We start from the raw sequence: 13,819 nt of genomic DNA, 5'->3' as shown, positions 1-13,819 counted from the left end.
TTGTTCTGTTGAAAGGGGAAAGTTATTTGAACTATTCATTAATATTTGTAATATTTTTATTATGAACTCTGTTAGTAATGAGAGAGATGCATTAAAAATAGCCCTCATCCCTCCAAAAATTGCTGTGAACTGTGTGTCACTCTTACAAATCCATACTGTGATTTATAGTTAAAGGATTGTTTGTCTGAATCTAAAAACAACATTTAATGTTTAAATTTTTTGAAGGAACCTGCTGCTCTTTGAGATTTATTTCCACTTAGGGACTTTGGGTTTTACTATAGAAAAAGTATCTGTTAGAGAAGGATTAGGACAGGTTAAATGTTTCTGGTGTGGAAGTAATAGGATTCACTTTGTGTAGGAATGGCTTCAGTTTAGAATAAGTGGATAGATAATGCTATCAGGAACAATCCAAGGAGGCGAAAGAAAAAAAAAAAAAACAAAAAAAAAACAACATTGTATTTTCATGCCAAGCAGAAAAATGATAATTTTTGGTGATAATATTGTATACCCACCGAGCTGTTATAGATTAATATGTCAGGAGGTTATGTAGAACTATTTATGGGTTTAGAATAATCACCTTTGAATTTCATTTGACCATGCAATATTTTTTGTCTTTACAAAGGCAACAATATGAAGTGTAAATTTAGTTATATTTCAGAAAAATGCTAATTTGCACTAATGATAAGGAGACCTTTTAATGAATTACTGAATTGTGCAAATTAGCAAGTGAACAAACACAAAAAATAACGCACAACATAATGTAGTTGATCTGTCTTGTAGTTGATCTGTTTTGACTTTTGTGGTTCTGAGTTAACTGTTTATGCTAATACATCATCTTGCACTGCACTAGTAAGTATACTCAAGTGTATTTTAACAAAGACCATGTAGTGCTAGTGGTAAGACACGTTGTCAGAGCAGCGTCACTGCTTCCTCTTTGCTTGAAAATAAGAGGCTATATTACCTCATGTAATACTGTGCATATTTCTCTTGTTTTTGTTTGAAACTGTGGACATGATTTTGTGGGGTCATATTTTGTAACCAGAAGTTAGTAGAATTCCTTAGGATTTCAGCATTCATAAAGTAACAAAATTGATTTTTAGAGAGGTATTTCAAAAACAAAAACACTAATTTTGCTTGTAGTTACGGTTATTTTCCATTTTTTTTTCTTTTTTTCATTTTGATATTTATTTTTTATTGTTCTCATCGAGAGAGAGCTGTCAAGTTTCTGCCTCTCTGAAAATCTCCTGGTCTACAGAGGGGGATATCCATGGAAATGAAAGCATGAAGAAAAGAGTCTTACTATTCTTCATTCCTATCTAGTGCAGAAAGACAAACCTATGATGATTGACAAAATATCCTGTCTTCTGATCATGAAGAAAATTGTTTTAGTCAGATGAGTGTTTGAAGTAATATGTTGAGGCTTGGAAAAAACAATGTGTTACTGGTCATAATGCACATCCAGTACGTTTTAAGCCTGTAGTGAAATTAAAGAGTGAATAACTGTATCCTTCTGCTGTTGTGGGTTTACAAAGGAAAAACAAATTGTATTGACTGAATTACAAGTGACTAAAATACATTCACGTGCATTTATCTTCTCCCTTTCCACTGCTTCACATTACATAACTGAATAGATATCAGTGGCACAAGCAGTAAGTGACTTAAAAATATTCTTTTGAATTTATATTGATATTCTTCATTAAACTGCCTAACTGAATGTAGAACTAGGTAGTTTTTAATATCTATGTACCCATCTTGACTGAACAATGTTTATTACTGTTCATGTCCTCATAGAAAATGTAGCCCTGGATTATACCTGCAAGATGGCTGGAGGGAGTTTCTAATACCAAGTAGCTTATCAAGATGCCTTCATGCAGGTGACCTAACTGCTTTTAAAGCTTGAGATGAGGAGGTCTCATCTCAAGAGAGGAGGAATCTGAGAAAGGAATCTGATAGAGCAGCAGCAGCACTCACAATCTAAACTCTTGTAAATGTGATCAGATCAGATCCTACTAGAGGAGGAGAGGGAGAACATTAGCTAGGCTTGCCTGTTGACTTTTCCTGAGTCAGGGATGCAGGAATGGACCAGAATGGCAGTAGCACCCATAAAGCAGGCTCACTTGTTGGCTCCCTTCATGGGATAGCTGGCATCCAGGGAAGCACTGCAGGCTCGAGACAAGTGAGAGTGACAATTTTCCAATGATAAGAAGTGTGGGTAGAAAGCCTTGGGATTCTCATTGTAAAAAAAATTAGTAAGAGCTGTATGAGTCTGTAGGTATCTTCTTTTGGCATTCATATGTAGTACAAAAAACAATTAGCGGCTCTTGCCATTAAGGAAGAGAGAGATGCTGATAAGGAAGCTACAGGCGTGATTGTGTTGATACCACAGGTTGTATCATAGTATCCTTTAAAATCTGAGTCATGAAGCTACTTGAATTTATCAGATATATTCATTGAACCCTCATACTTCAAAGTTAAAAAAGAGCAACACTAAACTCACAGCATCTCAGCCTGGGATGTAGGAGCAAGTGTGAACTTGCTAATCGTTGGTACTGTGTGTGTTGTTGTGTAGAGACGAGATAGTAATAAAGGGTGGAAGAGAAGCAGTGCTTTGTATTGATTGCTAGGCTTTCTGAAGTCTCTCTGTGTGACTTGTCTATGTGAGGAATGCAGTATTTGGATCTTTGTGGAGTACTTTTTCCATAAATCAATTTTAATGTTTTTCTGTAATTGTTTTCAAATAACTGTATAAAAGAATTGCCAAAAGGCAGACATCTGCTCATTTGTAGCAAAAGAAACTATCTATCAAAGGAAAATATTTAAATCCTTCCACCAGGTTTTGAAAATGCAATGCCTTTGGGAAATAGGAAAAGTACACTCAGTTGTACTACGCTTATGGTCCTGGGATTGCCATATTTGCCATAGGTCTAACAATTTGAGCATATACAAAGTAATACAATGCCACACACTCAAGAAAAAGTGATATATAAAACCATGGTGAATTAACAGATTAATGTTTTTATTAATCCACCTTAAAATTCCTCTAAGCTGCATTTCTCTGAAAAAGCATTTAATTTAATATTTTCCAGACAGCACTTAGCTGCTGAACCATCCCAGAAAATGTCTTCATTCTTATGCCATTAGCTTCAATATTGGAGGAAATGTGACAAATACTTTTTTATATATAATCTTCTTAAAAGGATGTGAAAATTCTTCCTACTTAGGTTGTAAGGCTAAAGCCTAAAATGCAAGATTTTTTTGTGCTTTTCTTATAGCAACAAATGTTTGTACTATTGTTACAAACCCAGATCAGCCAGTTCTGGTCTAGTTCCCACCTACACCATCTTGATGATAGCAGACCAGTGCCTCTTTATGCTTAGCTAGTAAATGGAGTTTTCTTTCCCACTATACATCCCTTTAAAAAGCTATGCAATAGCTTTTAGAAATCAAACCATTTTTAAAAAGTGTTCAGGCAGTTGTATCTGATAACCAATTACCTTAGATCATTTGTATGCTTTTCTTTTTAACTGGAGTCCTTTTATTTGCCCTAATTTTGGAGTGTCTGGTAAGGTGCTAAAAATAGGAATTTAACTTATACGAAAAATATTTTTTTGGATACTTGTGTCACTACTGTAATCCTAAATAACTTGAAATATATGAAATCATAAATTCTGTAAAGTTTGCTTATCTCTGTGGGGAACCTCAACTGCAGATAGATAAGCAGACATAGATTTGCCATTTTTAGAGGCTGTTATTCAATATACTAGGAGAAATTGCAAAGATAGTCTAAACACATTAGGTCATCTCATCTGACTTCTGTCTGTTAACGTCACAGTAACCATGGTTGGTGAGACTTTAAAGGTTGAACAGCTATCTTATAGCCCTAATCAAGTAGTCCGCATGTAGGAGTTTCTCTATTCTTGATAAATCAACCTGTGATAAGGAGGAAGTACGCAGTACAGTGGTTCTGTAAACCAATCTTTCCATCAAGAGGATCAGGTTCTAAATTTACTTACTGACCATTCAGATCTATAGAAAGTGAACCTTCATGTTACCACCACTGTCTCTAAGGTGCTTATCTGTTTATTTTTATTATTATTTTTAAACAAAACAAAAACAACCTATTTAATTTTTTGTTTCATCTAAGTGTCAAGAGTCTAGAGAGTGACTTTCAGCTATGTCATTTATCTATGTTGTCATACTGAGAATATTGTAAAATTTTCCAGATTAAAGGTGATTATAGCAAAAGCTAGATATAGCATGTATATACCATTCATTCAGTCTCAATGAGTATTTACTTCCAATAAATAAATAAGACTGAATTTTTCCTATTTTCCTGACTATTTTTCCTGACTATTTCCTATTGAAATGTTACTTACCTTTAAACTCAGAGTATTATGAATGCAGTACAGATTTGCTGTGTAGTTTGTAAAGGGCTTCATTTTGCTCAGTGCTGACCTCTGTAGTTTGCATATATGATTTTCGTTATTGTGCCATGAAGCTTTTAATCTGCTGATTCTTTTGAATCTTTGCTTTTGAACAAATTTATGGTAGAGAAGCAAAGCCAAATGATTTCCTTTAACAACAGAGCATACAAGATGATGCCACCTGTTTTTAAGTTGTTCATATATTTTAGACAGGGATGTATCATTTTCCTATGGCTAAAGTGTGTATATATATATATATATATATATATATATATAAATAACATGAAGTTTAGAAAATTAGAAAAAAAAATATAGGAAACATATTTCCTTTTTGCTTGGTCTTGGTATCTGTGTTTCCCCAGTATTACTTATTAGGGTATCTTGGGGAAAACAAAACAAAACAAAATTCATTTGCAAAAGATGGAAAGCTGTGATTGCACACATGCAATTTCTAGCAAAAATATTAACAGCACATCATTCTCAAATATGTAGCTGCTTCAACTTTTAGGTGAGGAAAAGAGTGAGGAGACTGGGGGCTGTTCCTAATAGTTTGGGCTCTGGAATTTGGAACTTGCTTCTGGAAGATGTTCTGGGTTGGTTTAACAAATTGCTTAAGGGCTTAAATTATAAGCAAATAAGTGGTTGGTCTAAGCCCATTGGGGACTACAGTCATATTAAAACAAAGAACAGTAAGCAGTCAGATAATGCATTAGGGTGCTCAGCATCTGGCGACTGAGTTTTTACTGAGAATAGTCTAAGAGTTATAAAATTTGGAAAAAGATGGTTAACTGGGGTCAATACATTATCTCCTGTATGGGAAGAAGCATCTTTATCAGCTTCACAATGGAAATGTGGCCAAACTCGTAGTTGTTTCTGGAGTCCTGCACTGCAGTACCATCTAAAAAATGTTACTTCTTTCTCCAAGCATGAAAAAAAAAGGCAAACTGAAACTTTTGAAACTATTATTTTGAATACAAAATTCACTGAGGTAATTCATGCTTTTGTCTGCTTGAAATTGTGCTCAGTGTAGAAACAAATCTTCAGATGACATTAGCAGCAAAGTCTGCCCAGACCTTTTTGGTGTTTTACCCTCTGTTCCCTTCCACCACTCCTACCCCTTGCTAATAGCATCCTGGTTTTGGAAATGGTCGGAATGCTTTGTGCAGAGAGCAGTGAAGTGTGCCCTGGAAGTGGCCAGATTCAAGCTTAACATGATATTGTTAACATCTAGGCAAACTGGCAAGATAGTAGTAAAGAGAGAGCCAAAGAATTATTTGGAGCTCAGCTCCTAAAAGTAAGGTTAACATTAGCTTATCCTGCTGTTGCTGCCTTTCCCAGGACGACTTCTTCACAAAGGTTCTTTGTCTAAATCTCTGTTGCATTCATAGTGGTGGAACTGCTGGCATGCCTAAACTGCAAGACAGATGAGCATTTGCACTATTGGTCTGATCATTAGGGTCTCGGTGTGCTGTAGTAAGGAAAATTTTCTTCTGGCTTTTTAATTCTGAAATTAGATTTTCTTAAATTGTCAATGCATGCATTTTAGTTACACTATACTTTATTATTTATACACATAAAGATGTATTATTTATACACATTAAACAATGTTTGTATTAAAAGTTTTCAGTACAGATAAATGGCAGATATGCACCCCTGTTGTTAATGACGTATTTGTACAGTGGCATTTGAAAGATGGGCATAGATGATGAAAGCGTTTTGGGAGAAAATACCTGTGACTTGTAAAGTACATTTTTCCTGAAGTGAACCCAAAAGAGTTTCATTCACATTAAAATAATCAGACAACAGGTGTTTCATATTTTGAAAAGGTAATTTACACAGGATAAGAATCATGCCACATGAAGATAATTTCTTCTCTCTTAAAAAGACTAGAAATAATCCTTGATGTAAGTCAAAGAGTCTGCAACACTTCTGGGAGAATAGTCCAGGTGAAAGAAGATTATTGTGTACAGGGCGAGCTATAATAAAAACTGTCAGTTCTGTCAACCCATTCCCTCTAAGGTCTATAGAGGATTAAAAGGATATTGAACATCATGTAACAGCTGTCTTCTATGTGAAAGGGATCACTATTGTGGTGAACAGAAATGTACTGGTTTAAAACACTCCGCAAGGCTAGGTGTGGCTGAGCCACAAGTGGTTGGTTTGGCAAATAAAGTGCTTGAGGAGCCAAGCAAATAAAGAGGAGGTTTGTCAAATAAAGAGGACTTGAAGGACCACAGTCTGAGTTCCAAATAAATAGTATCAAAGGCTTATTAGTGAGGGTGTTTGTGCCTCTTTTACAATACTGGAATAATGTAGGATACCATCAAGTTTGGCAAGATAAACAATAAGCCATAATGTGTTCTTATTATGTTGAGGAAATATTAATTAGTATGCAGTGTAAAATGTAGTTAACATTTCCAGAGAGGTTACAAATTGGCTTTTAACTATTTTCTTTTATAACTCTAAAAACTCTTAAGTTCTTAAATTAAAATGTTATTGTCTGTAATATAAATTGCAACAATAATTAGATTTCTGAGACAGTTTAGTTAATTTTGAGTATTGATTAATGCTTTTGAAAATATAGCAATTTCATAATGCATAAAATGAAAAAAAAAATCCACCACGAAATGGAAGCAATGTGTAGAATAAATATTGCTGTAAATCTGTGATATTTGAAATTCTTCTACTTAAAATAGAAACAGTTCTTTCAGTTCTGTAGTGCAAGAGAGGAAGTTGTTTACTCAATATATCCTTTATATAAGTTTTTATTTTTTTTTATATGTGCAAGTTTTTTTTTGTTGTTTTTTTTTTTTTCTCTTTGTAATAATGAACTATGAGAAATGCATATCGATCCAGTTTATGGAATGAACTTCCTGTTTACAAGTAGAGTAAAATTTGCTCTCAAATTTTTAAATAGAGTTTCAAATAGTTGCAATATATACTGTTCCCTTATGTCTGTTGTTCCCATGTTCATGGGTCTGTTGATGTGTTTGGCCAGTGGTGTACGCATAAATATAAAGCTGAAAATTAAACTCAGGTAGGTTTTTCTTCTGAAAATGTATCCTGTATTTTTGTGAGTTGCTAAGTTCAACTTCATTCCCTCTTTTATTTATTTCAAATAATCAGATTTGAAGACCCAGCTTCCCAAATACCTGTTCTTCCATTGTACAAAGCAGCAATCTTTAGATCAGTTATGTACTTAGTCCTGTTGGAAGGACTTGAAAAATTCATTTATCAGAGAGCAATGCTAACTTCTTAGCCAATCGCTTGTTGGGAGCAATTAGTCCATGGACTAGGCCTAAGATCTGAGGTCATATTGCAGTACCTAAACCTAAATTCTAGTGCTAATGCAACATATTAAAATAAAAATTCAAGTACTACATGTGTTTACTTCTTATTTTAAACACATATGGCAACATCTGGTGTGTTATGTACCACTATGTAAATTCTGTAGTTTTATACAGAGCTCTCATTGGACTGTTTCAAACTTCTTAAGCCTAGCTGGAGGTGTTTGCAATGAGCTAAGTCAGTTGATTGTTCCATAGAGGATTTTTAAAGAAATGTGCAAATGTAAGGGGCCTGTTAAAAACAACAACAAAAACAAAAACACCCCCAAACAAACAACAATAGGAAAAAACAAACAAACAAACAAAAAAAAAAACACCACCAAATCCCAGCTTGCTTTTAAAGCCAGTTAAAAAAATCAATTTATTGCATTTTTAAAGCTAATTGACACCAGTGTTTACCCTGTTGTTCATGGGAACCACAAAAATGTAGCAACTTAAATACAACCTTTTTGAAGAGGTATGGCAATACCACCCTAATTTGGGAGAGAATATCAATAAAGGGACCAACCAAAGCTCATTAGAAAGATGTCACAATATAAGGGGCCATAAATTCATAAGTTGAAGAGAAGGCCCAGAGTCTCCCAAGGACATCAGGTACTGTTTCCCATGATAATTTTCTGTGACAGACAGCACCAAAACTGCACTTGCTGCTACAGGATGTAAAATTCCAGGTGAAAGAAGATGCATTCATTTTGCTGTAACCCATAGCTACTGTCTGTGTTATCTAGAGCTAAAGTCTGACTTCCTGGCTGGCTACATTACCATATGCAAACCTAGTAGTAACAACAGTAGTATTAAAAATCAGACTTGAAGCAACATTGATATACTATGGAGCAGAAAGGTTAAGCTGAGGCAGGGGAAATTTAGGCTTGACATCAGGAGGGGGTTCTTCACAGAGAGAGTGGTTGCACACTGGAACAGGCTCCCCAGGGAAGTGGTCACTGCACCGAGCCTGACTGAATTTAAGAAGAGATTGGACTGTGCACTTAGTCACATGGTCTGAACTTTTGGGTAGACCTGTGCGGTGTCAAGAGTTGGACTTGATGATCCTTAAGGGTCCCTTCCAACTCAGGATATTCTATGATTCTATGATTCTATGATTATTGTTTTTAATAGCCCCTTCAAAACATAGAACACTTGTAAACTGGGAAGAAACCTTTGTCTTTTGGGTGTGATTTCAAGAAATGAGAAAGAATAACATTCAAATGAAGAATCAGAGGTTCACACTGTGATTTCAATTGTAGAGGCTGAGATGGAATAACTACTTCAGGTAAAAGCATGTATTTGGGTTTCACATGAGAAGTATACGATACATTAGTGAAGATACCTGTCAGGAACTGCATGCTTGATGTAGCCTATTTAAATCCACCACTAAGATGGAAAAACAACTAAATTTTGACACTCACTGGCATTCATGCCAATATACAAGCTGAGAGTACTATTCCTACACCAAGCACCAATGATTTTTTTTTTGAGACATTACCATAATTTTGTTTCTGACATTGGAAATTGTAGATTTATTTGGAAACTATTGATTTATTTCTCCCGTATCTGTGATTTTCTTGTTTCACCATTAAGTGTTCCCAGCTCTCATTTTAGAGAGGGATACAAGAGGCTTAGAATCAAGTGTCCTGACATCAGCATTCTTGGGGTTGTTCTTTGGGAACTTTAACTGGCTTCCAGTTTGTTAGGTGGAGTCAGCTCTACCATTCTCTTAAAACTACTTAGCCAAAGTGTCAGGAATTGGATACTGAATATTGTTGTGTGCTATGTACTGCTTAGGTGGGTATTGGGGCTATCTTTCTGAGTAGCAGATAAAGCTTTAGAAACTTCTATAGAGCTGGAAACCCTTTTTCAAAATCAGTGTTTGTCCTGCAGAAACCCATATAAATGGATTAGGATTTAATCTGCTTCTAAGCCTCTGCTAACAGTAACCATGATAAAGGTAATCTAGCTTGTTTTGTGATATACGAAAATTTGATAGGTTATCACTAATGATCCATTGCTGAATGTTACTTCAGATTATCTATTTCAGTCCTGGCCTTTCAGCATACATGTGATTGCACTTTAGGTAGTATTATTGCCAGTTACATAGACAATTGTTCACTGCAATTTTACGTAATGATGTAGCTAAATTGCCCTTCTTTGTTTAGAAGCAAAGATGTGTTAGGGGCTAGTCTGTTGGTCAAAAATATTGACTTTAAAATACGATAATTACAATATTTCAACAAGTAGACAATTAAAATTGTTAATTGAAAATTAGCTTTGTCTATGACTTCTTTCTTGCCTCTGTAAACAAAAGTGTAGAACAATTTTCTTGTGTCATGTTATCCCAAAGGAAAGAATTTGGTACATATATTTGTTACGTCTTTGTCTCCCCCTCCCCCATTTATTATCTTTTATTTATATGTAGACATACTTTATGTTTCTCTTGTATCTTTTTTTTTCCCCCAAAGGATAGTATTTGTTCCAGAAATTTGCAAATTGTCTATTCCATTTTCCTTTTTTATTGCATTGAAAAAAAATTCACTACTTCTTAAGTGCCTCTTCCCTTTTATTACTTTCAGATGTTTGGAATCAATTGCTGTGTTGCTTTTTTTTTTATATATATATTTTTTTATTATTTTTGGTTTTGCTTTTTTAGTACCTATGCTGTTAGAGGTAGGTTGAATGAATTTCTGTGTACACGCAGTTTTGGGTGCTCATTTTGCCCCGAAAAAATTATTAGGTACAAACTTGAGAGCTGATAATATTGGGCTACCACATCAGTATCCTTTGCATGTATAATTTTGTGCCTGTAAGATATTTAAGCAGGTCTACCTTAAATGTTAAGTAGCTTTAGTGTTGCAATATCTTAAAATAAAAAGGTAAAGATTTTAAGTTCACTGGGGATACATATGTATAATTTAACACTGTTCAGTAAGAGATGTAAATTTTGAGTTTAGATGTGTGGGAAACAAGGATTTCTGTTGTTATATAGTCACAGGCATGTCTGTAAAGCTATGCCAAATGATAATATTTGTATAAATATTTATATAAATATGCTATGCTTTCATAGCATTTCTAGGAGTTTTATATCTACCTTAATTTACCATATGACAATAAAAGTGAGTTGAACCAACAGCTAAGTGCTTTCAAAATGAAAAATATCATTAATTTTCTTTAAGTTCCTCAGGTTAGGGTTAGTGGTACAAAGACCAAGGTATTGCCTTTTGCATGGGAATAAATACACATATAAAGTGAATATAGTATCTTTTAAGACTCAGCATAGCTTATATGGTTCTAAAGGTGATGTTGTTCCATGAACAAACAGAGAGAAACAACTGATAATAGAGTATTTTCTGGTCGTAGGAAGCTTTTCCCTATATTTTTTACTAACAAATGCTGCCAAAACTACTTGGAGATTAGCATAGGTCTAGCTTTGTCTAATGCTCTGTGTCTTTATGCCATCCAGAATAGTATGACTACTTGAAAACATAGATATTTCTTTTTAGCAGTGAGCACGTAGCTCTACACTTATATTTGATGGAAGCAAGTAGGTGAATTAGAAAAACTTAATTTAAATTTCTACTTTGTTCTTTACATTATTTTGAGCTAAAACCATAGTAATGGAATTACCCTGTAAAATGAAAGGAGGGTTTTTGTAGAATGGGCAAGCAGTTAAAGAAAAAGGAAAAGATAAAGAAATGTAATACTTAATGTTTCTTCATGTGGGAACATGCATGTTGAATTGAAGCTCGTGGTAATTGCCAGCATATTCCCTTAAGCACGGTATTTTTCCTGTGGTTTCTGAAAGGATCAATCACTTGCAGCAATTTATGTAAAAAGTTCCCGGTGAATGATTCTGCTATTGTATTTACACTTTTTGCCCGGCTCACCAGAATGCAATACCTTACTGCAGCAAATGCACTTTGTAATATATATTATGGTATGGTCAAAGCATAATTTATTGTCAAATAGAAAAATAGGTCAACATGAATGTCACTTGATGATCATCCCCCCAAGTTTAATAAAACACCTCACCAGCATGCATTCTGCACAGTGCTTGATGTTTTATTAGGACTACAGTACCTTACAGTACCTAGCTATAGTGGGAGTGTAATTACTGAGCTGTCAGGGTGATAAGTGGGATTAATGGCAGCCTGGTGCACTTTAGTCTGCAGAGTGCTCAGAGAATGGGAAGATGGTCTTATTATAAGAGAAAGTCTGGACTGGCATATTCATGACACCCTCCCCTCGTCCCAAAAGCTTACATTCAAGATGGTGTTGCCACCATCCTCCCCTTTAAATAGCTGACATTTTCAACAGCTGTTATTTGTGAACCATTTCAAAATTCAAAAAAGATACAATTCGGTAAAGATGCTTAATAGCCACAACTGGAAAGCTGTGCACTGCTTATCCCGCTAGGTGCCATTCTAGTCAGTTTTGACATGAGATTGTTCTATACGTAGTCCACAGAAATGTATTTTATGTTAAGTGTTATTCTTTTGGTCTTAGATATAGGACTGCTGCATTTTAAAGTGAATCACATTCAGGAACATGAAGAGCCAGAAGTTATAATGGAATACTTGCTTCTTTTAAAATGTATGATTTTCTGCTTCTATTATTTCTTTACTGCCTACATAGACAAAATGATCTTCCAGGCCCTTACAGCGTCAGGTTTTGTCTAGTGTATCTCCAATTTTCCTGGCTTCTAGTACTAGAACTTTTCTGTCTTCCAGGCTGCTTAGAATGCTAAGAGCATCCTCTTGACTCAGTGCTCTGGACACATGCACCTTTTGAGGTCCCCACTGGCGTACCTTTGCTGGTTAAGGCATTTATAACATATGCTTGCTGTGCTGGGCAGCAGCATATTTAACTACCACAGCTAAATTTGCAGGTGCTTTTCTGCCAGAGCCCTCTGACATCCTGGGCTAGCTGAACTAGCAGCCTGCCATGGTTTTGAACCTGAATCTGGCTTTACCATGTTTCCCTGCCTTTGCTGTCTATGAGACCTATTTTCCTTTAAATATTTCCTTTGGGACCCTTTCTCCGTGAATAGATTTGTGAGGAAATCCAAACAGTGCTACCACATGTATCTTCAAATTCAGGTGCAGTATGATTGGTGCCATGGTGGCTGCAATACCCAGCTAGACAACAATGAATGAGAAGATTAAAGACTAATTAATCTTTGGCTTTGCTTTCACTCTTATTCCACCCTTAACTGGAGGAGAAAAATACAAACAATGCATGTGACTGACAAAGTTAGACCAGTTTTTCACTTCAGGTCTTTTAGGCTTGTTCATTCCTTTTAATTTACTCATCATTTATGTGTTTTCTGTAGGACTCTTGCACTTCTCTGTGTTTGAAAGTAGTCTGTCCTAGCCAGATGTGTACCATCATTTACTACTAAGTAATGAGGATTAAGGTAGAGTTGTGGGACTGTAAGTAGTTGTGTTCAGACAATATACAAAACAAACAAACAAGAAAACATTATTTCATTTTCCAAAAGTAGTTGAAACTACGAATTCTATAAATTTTGCACACTAGTAAAACTATTTGAAAGAGCAACTGGAATAATTCGGTGAATTAGAAGCATGACATTTGACCTGTGATAATCACTGGTATATAAAACCAAGAATTTCATGCAAATATCTTTGTGTTTATTAGAGAACTGTTTTCATTCTTCAGCTGACTTTTACCTTTTGTGATAGATTTATTTATTGTAACTTACATAGGCAACTCTTAGGGCTTACTTCTTATAAGGGACTTGTGCAAGCGACTTTACCAGTAAACCCCCATGCATGACTAGCAGGCACAGATAGTAAATCATTGCTATTTAAAATTTGTGTGTTTTAATATACGATAAAGTTTGTTGTTAGGGGGTCTTAGGCATTTCAGTTGGGAATATGCTTAGGAATATTGAAGTGTTTTCAAAGGTCACAGACATATTTTAGGAAACTCATAGACAAGTGATTTGAAAATTTACCAGCCGTTCTTGTTCTTTGGCACATACAGTACAAACTAGTTCCTTCCTCTGTGGAAATAGTTGATTTAATACATCTGATT

At 35.1% G+C, this 13,819-nt stretch overlaps 1 protein-coding gene across 2 annotated transcripts in view; it reads left to right on the top strand.

Moving 5' to 3' along the window:
• The window catches only part of DPYD (dihydropyrimidine dehydrogenase), a 353,894-nt gene that overhangs the window by 86,245 nt on the left and 253,830 nt on the right, over nucleotides 1-13,819 (top strand). The gene's annotated exons all lie outside the window — the stretch shown is intronic.

The sequence above is a fragment of the Anas platyrhynchos genome, chromosome 8, assembly GCF_047663525.1.
Source record: "Anas platyrhynchos isolate ZD024472 breed Pekin duck chromosome 8, IASCAAS_PekinDuck_T2T, whole genome shotgun sequence".
Taxonomy (NCBI): domain Eukaryota; kingdom Metazoa; phylum Chordata; class Aves; order Anseriformes; family Anatidae; genus Anas; species Anas platyrhynchos.
The sequence above is the reverse complement of the archived record's forward strand: the minus strand, read 5'-3'. Positions and strand labels throughout refer to the sequence as shown.